A 7687-nucleotide genomic window follows, 5' to 3' on the forward strand; every position below is an offset into this window, starting at 1 on the left:
CTTAGCTCGTCGGCAGCGCACAAAATCTATAGATGACAAAATCTCATATTCAATATCAGACATTTCTTATTCTGAGTTACTGTGATATTGATTTATTTATGTGTTTTCATCACTTAGTTCACTATCACTATGAATTTCATGTTCTACGTCATCATCTGGAATTACCTTAAGAACCCGTCAAAAATCAACCATATGTAAATTTCTTCCGCCATCGTAAAAACGCATTTACCTCAGACGGAAAACAGAATAACACGAGCGGGTGCGCCCCGCATTTTGTGCGATATAATTCACTTCCCTCCAATAACGTAATAAACAAAAATAGACGTGTGGGACGACAACAGTAACTGAAGAACTCCGTGAAGAATAGAAAGAAGCCATGTTTCACTCAAACTGATGAAAGAGCTTCATTTTTTTTTGGAAAAATGATATTTTTCGCACTTTTTGCACATACGCGTCTGCTCGTGGGTTAAGTGTGAGTTTTGTCTGACTATTAAAATGTTTCGATTACAATGGTCACAACCATTTAAGTGCATGTTTTATTTACTATGGAAACATTTTGAATTTACCAGGGCAGTCGCGTGGGCGCTGCGTCAAAGGGGGCGCCGGGACGACAAATCAACAAAATTCATGGAATTCAGATTATGTTGGTAAATGATTTTTTTAAAATAACGTTATTTGAGATATTTTAATAATGACGAGGCTATGGCAAAGTAAAATTTATCTATTTATTTCGTAAGGACAACACAAAAGTTTTAATGCCCAGTTATAATATCGTGTACATAATAATCTAACATACACTATCATACATAAATTATTACACATACACAAATATACATAATCTATTAATTACAATATATACTCTACATTTCAATTAATTCAATTAAATTTTATTATTTGAATATTGATACATAAAGTAATCCTTATCCAAAACGCACCAAGCTGTAAAAATTAGTTTCCGAAATCAGTCGCCCTCAAGCAGCAAACAAAAGAAATCAGTTACTGTGATTCTGACTGTGTGGGATGAATAAAGAGATATATTTCTTGACTGAGTTGCGTATTGCAGCACATATTTTGAGACGCTACAAAAGTGGAATTAATGATCAGACAACCTTCCCTCTACAAGGCTGGATGCAGAGTGATCGCGCGCGCACGTCTGTGCAAAGATGGTAGCGCTGCCCCTACTACTTCACGCACAGTGACCAATCACAGGTGACTTTCCGAACGCGCCTTATATTTTGAGCTAGACCATGAAATACCTTAACAGATGCAGTGTAAACATAAATTGTACTAAAAAGAAAATCGCCAAAAAAAAGTGGGTGGAGAGAGCAACAGCCAACTAGCAACCTACGTATTTGCCACATTTACATTTGTCTTGCTCAGTCACTGCCAAGGTTTCATGTTTCGCAGGCGTGTTGAGGGGAAGGAGGTGGCACATAACAAGGGAGAATTGGCAACAGCGAGCTGTAAGGTGCGCGCGCAACCCGCCTATATTTTTGGCGTTTGCTTTTTAGTTGTGCCCAAAAGTACGGAACAAATTAGTAACAAGCTGAAAATTGGTACAGAAGTTGGGAATGTTGTTCTAAAGAACATACTAAAAGTTCCTAGAAATCCCACCTGACCTTCGCCCGCAATATAGGAAAATAACCGCTGCAAGTGTCAAATGAACAATACCCAGATAAAACAGCAATATCTTCGTTATGGTTGAACATAAAGAGATAAAATTAGTATTGTTTTATAGAACATAGATAACTTATATTTTTAATAGAGAAACAATCTTTCATAAAACGCATACTTTTAGAAATATTTAGCTCTTAATTCTAAAATTCCGAAAACTATCGTCAAACTGATTTAAAAGTTTATTGAACTTGTAAGTAATTATTAACAAGTTGAAATTTGACATAGATTTTGGTAAAGATTATTTAAATGACATAGGCTACTGAAATTACACAACTTCTTCGTTCGCCATGTTGGAAAAATGTCCAAATGTCCGAAGTAATTGAAATATGATATTTTTAAAAGTGAAATACAAGGTCTGGACGGAGCTACATATTTGAGAAACTGTAAATGCAGTGGATCCGAAGTCAATTGGGATCAATGTTGGTCTCAATATTGATATCATGAGGGGGAAACATTATGACGGGGTTAAGATTGTCGTCCACAATTTTGGTGGCTGCTATCTTGGAATCAACTTATTTATTTTAAATGACAACATGATCGTATGACATATTAAACAACACCCTCAATCCCCCCCCCAAAAAAAAACTAAAAGCTAAGGTTATTTTTCCAAAACCTGCAACTGTTTTGAAGTTCTGAATAGATTTAGAATATGTTATGTGTGAAATACTGGGAAATGTGCTGTGCGAAGTTTTGAATTGAACGAGAAAGTGAAAAACAAGCTTTGAAACATGTCACATTAAGTATTCTTTAATAACCAGGGACTTTTAGCAAGGACGCCGATCCTAGAGGCCAGGGAACCCAGGCCCCCCAAAGCTCATATGGCCCCCCTCTTGTATTTATGAATATACAATATTAGGCATAATTTTAATGCAATTTGTCTTAAAATGCAATATATATATGTATACCTTCTGCATCTAAATGGGTCCCCCTAAATTTACAGAGAAATCGGCGCCCTTGACTTTTAGTATATTGTTTATAACATTCCCAACATGTGTACCAATTTTCAGCTTGTTACTAATTTGTTCCTTTCTTCATTAAAATTTGAGCTTCATTTACTGCACTATAGGATCTAATGATAGATTTTGAGGCTAGAATATGAAACGTTTCAACGAGTGACTGTGTTAAATGCTAAGTTCTTGTAAATCCTGTAAAACACAGTGCAACTTGAAGAGAAATATATGATCACACATTTTTCTCATAGGTGACTATTTTTTCTAGGATGTTAGTGTCCTGCATTTAGTTAGAACACATACTTACGTTACGCGGTAACGAAACTGCAGAAAAAACTAATTTTAAAATGTATTAAACGACTTTTAAAAACAATGAAAAGCAAAAAAATAAATTTTTATATAAAAAATATTAACTGACTTCAAAGAACTAAAATCTACTATTAGAAGTAAAAAAAAAAAGTAGTTGTCAAGTCTATTAGATTAGTGATGAATGCAACTAAGGTTGAAAATAGGATTACTTTTAGGCTATTTATTTTATTTATTTTTTTTTTAAATCATAATAGTAAGATTTTAGCGCTTTTAACAGTGTTGCTGTCCTCTTCTAAGAGCTTTTAACATTTTCTCCTTTTTTTAGCGGGTTTTAAAGTGGATTCATTTTTTTTTAAATAATAACATGTTCGCAAATAATTTAAATTAGTTATATTTGATTTGTCCGGCATTTAATTAGATTTATATTTGTTTCCCATTTTGTATTAATTTCCCATTTTGTATTATATTTGTTTCCCATTGAAAATTAAAAGAAACGAAAGAAAGTCTTAAAAAAGGAAAGAAAGCCTATTTCCTTCGGATTATTATTATCTTACTTTTGAACGTGAATTTTCAGAACTATAGTTGTGTTTCTTCATTTTAATATGCATGATTTCCTCATCAAAATTTCTGCTCTACAAAAAGAAAGAAATATGTTGTAGAAGTAAAATATGATAGTTTTGGTGTTCAATTGACTGAAAGGTTATGGCAGTGATTTTTCTTTTTTCTTTTCTTTTCTTTTCTTTTCTTTTCTTTTCTTTTCTTTCTTTTTCTTTTTTTCTTTTTTTGACTAGCAAACACCGACCACAGCATATGGACTCACTTAGGTTTAGTATTATACTTTTAATTCATATACAAAGTGTTTCAAGAAGATTAATCCGATTTAGAATTTAAATAGTATTTACAGTATAGCACATACACATTTCAGAATAATCTTATATTACAAAGCAAGTAATGATTTTGCTTTACATACCAAATCATAGCTGCTTAATATGGGACCCAAACTCTTGTTATTCCTGTATCCATCATTTTCACGCCTCATGTGATTAATGGATTTTTCTTTACACAAACTAAATGTGCCTTGAATTAATTTATACCATCGCCTAATGCTCTGAGCTGCACGAGTTTTAACCCAAGGTATTGCCGACAAAAATCATAATAAACAGTTACGAACTCATTAATGAACAGTTACGAAGCAGAGAACGCAAGATTATTAATGCAATCATTAATTCTTTCCGACGATTTATTGTTGGTTCAAAAGGGATGAAAAGATGCATAGTTATGATTGTTTGAAATCGTATTATCCTTTTTGAAACACACTGTATATATCAAACTTAAGTCTCAAGATTGATTTTAACTTAGAGAAAACTTTACAATACACACTCCAGTTGCATACCTATAAGTAGAACCGTTTCAATAGGGTTTAGTAGAAGAGGACCGGGTAGAGTAGAGTAGGATAAGAACTATTGTAGTAGAGTAGGGTAAGGTTAAGTTACGGTTCGGGAATTTTGAACCCATCTTCTTAAGATTGATCAAGTCTAAAAATTCGTGTCTGAGCAAAGATTTTGGAGCAAGCATTCTAAAGTTGACCCTTAACCATGATGTATCTAGGATATTTTGTTCGGGAATGCCTTACTTTTCAAACTTACAAGAACCTTTTCGAAGACCTTGTCATAATAATAATCACATATCTCCTGAGTCCCCGATCTCATCCGTGGCTAAGCGGTTAGCGTATTCGCCTTTGGCGTAGGAGACCCGGGTTCAATTTACAGCAGGAGGTCATGTAGTTCGGATTCCACATTCATCAGTAGATCCCGTCTCATATAGCCTCGCTGCTGAAAGGGATGTTAACCTCAAAATCTTTCTTCTCCGTTCTTATTGTCATCTCTTCAAATTTTTCAATCTTCTCTTTCTCTTTCTCTCCTTTATTTCTGCGATCTTTCCCATGGAACTCCCTCTAGATTAGCCTCGTTCATTTATTCTTTCATTCCTATTATACAGTTTTTGTTTTCTAAAGAGCAAGTTTTATGTTTTATCCCAACACCGTCATGTAACACAAATTACTGAAAATGTATTACATTAGAAATCTGTTTTAAGTTATACATATTTCCTTTGTACTGTTGCTATTACATAACTACCTACCAATTTAGTTGATTATGAAAACTCAGATTTCAAGCATATTCGTAACTGTGGTTTACTCGCTCTCACTTTACTCTTAGGAATACAAATAAATTTACATACAATTTAATATTGTAGAATGTGAAAATTTAGTCATGGGTTAATATTTACAGAGGTTGAGTCATTTATATTGAATCGAAGTCAATGTGCAATTTTATGGCGCATGCGCAACTCATCACCATGAGATTTCTACGAGTCAAGCAACAGTATCTCGCTAGTTACGTAGTAGACCCGTGTAGTGGAGCGTAGTGAAATGCCGCTGAAACTGAACAGATTCTTTGAGATGTTCATTGAAGCACTTTTCGACGCTAAGTTTACAACGTAGCTTCTTGTACAAATGTGTCAAGTGCGTAATTTTCGTGTAAATAGTGCCAATGTGAATCGTACCATAAGATAATATGCGGTACAGAACCTTGAAAACCACCACACCAATGCGAGGAGCTAGAGCTTTTTCCCAAAAGAGTTAATTCTACGCACTACCAGATTCATGTCCTGACTAAAATGTACCAGCAGGAAATCTCATAATTGTACAATCAAGACGAGAATCAGGTTGAACTCCACCAAGACAAGGCATTCAGACAAAGGCGAAACATCACTGGAATTCTATGGCCGTATGGAACAGGACACTCGAATTTCGGTAATTTGTTCTCTAACATATCTGTCAGGAGACCAGATACCAGCCCAGTGGACTATTGTGCATTTGGACTTATCAAGGGGCGCCTTTCCCATTATTGAGTTCACACCGTCATCGCCTTGTGGAAAGCCTGTAAAGAGGAGTGGGATGCAATGCCCATGGACCAGCTGCTAAACAGTCGCCTGCAATGGAAACTACGATGCCGGGCAATAGTCAGTAAAAGTTTTCTGCAGATCGAATATAATCTGTGGTGGAAACATGATATTTCCTAGTTAAGTGTCATAATAAAATTCGATTCAATGTGAGTCAACCTCCGCATTCCTTTTTCATATTTAAAATAAATTATAACATTTTTACAATTGAACGACATACTGTACAATTAAAAGCCAATTTTGTCAAGGAAACCGAAGAACATCAGAGGAACTCTTCGGAAGGTAGAGGTCTGCTTGGCTAGTTTAATAATTATAATTTATAAAGTAATTAGCACATGTTCAGCTGAAATATTATTTTTCAGTCATACTGTGATATGTTAAAAGTATAGACTTTCAAAAAAATAAACAATAAACATAATTATAAAATCTTTTTATTTTAAATTTTATAATAAATCACAGTTGCTTACTGATGTTGCCGCTTAATTACTATATCCTTTGCAAGCAAAGCAACACATTTGCAGACATGTTTTTTACATATACAATCCAAACATTTAAATTGAAATGCATTAAATTGATACATAATTGAAAACATGATGGGAAATCAAATAACTTTATAGGGAACAATCTGGTCGTCTGGGAAACAATTTGCGAAGTTGCCACTATTGAATTCTATATTATTTCATTGTAACATAAAACATACACTTAAATGGTTGTGAACATTATAATCGGAAAATTTCTATACTCAGACAAAACTCAGATTTAAGTGGTGGCTATTTCGTAAACGATGATTCACACGAGTAACTTCCTCTAGAGAAGTTGTTTGTTTTTTCACGATCTTTTTAAAGAAGTATCAAATTACAAATCCTACAAGTTATAATTTTCGGGTGATCCCGGGACCCCATAATAATGTGCTTAAGCCGAAAACTCTATTGATGAGGAAGTGCAACACTAGTACCTGGGTGGTCTAGGTCTTGGCTTGGGCATACACATGATATCATGGTGTTGATTTTGGTCTTGCAAAACTCTTTTAAGGAACCTTATCCTTTTCGTAGTTAAATTTTATACTGTAAATAAGAGTTAATAAAAAAGCTGCACGTATCATTGCATGTCTTAATACGCCAACAGTAACAAAAATGTTTCCTTAATGTAATATTGTTCGGCTTTATATGACAATTTAATATCCCGTGGAAATACGCCCTTAGGTATCAGAGTAGAACAAAGAGAACTTGAAGAGGTTGATAATTTCAAGTCTCTGGGAAGTAGTTTGACGAGAGACACTTATTGTACTACAGAGATTAGATCAAGAATTGCCATAGCTAAAGAAGCATTCAACAAGAAAAGATCACTCTTAACTAGCAGGCTCAATATTGGACTTAAGAAGAACTTGGTCAATTGCTATATATGGAGCATTGGAGTGTATGGTTCAGAGACTTGGGCATTACGGATGTTAGAGAAGAAATATTTAGGGAGCTTCGAAAGTGGTGTTTTAGGAAGATGGAAAAGATAAAATGGACAGAGAGAGCAAGAAACGAAGATGTTTTAAAACGGATAAGAGAGAAGAGGACACTTCTAGCCACCATCCTGCGTAGAAAGGCCTATTGGATTGAACACATCTTGCGAAGAAATTGTCTTCTTCACAGCACCATAGAAGGAAAGATGGAAGGGAAGCGAGAAATAGAAAGAAGAAGAACATAGCTGATCGATGATTTGAAAGATAGGAGAAAATATTGGGAGTTAAAAGAGGAAGCTGAAGATCGACAGAAGTGGAATAAACATTTCCAGGCAATAAT

The sequence above is a fragment of the Thermobia domestica genome, chromosome 12, assembly GCF_964235325.1.
Source record: "Thermobia domestica chromosome 12, izTheDome1.hap1.1, whole genome shotgun sequence".
In the NCBI taxonomy this organism is placed as follows: domain Eukaryota; kingdom Metazoa; phylum Arthropoda; class Insecta; order Zygentoma; family Lepismatidae; genus Thermobia; species Thermobia domestica.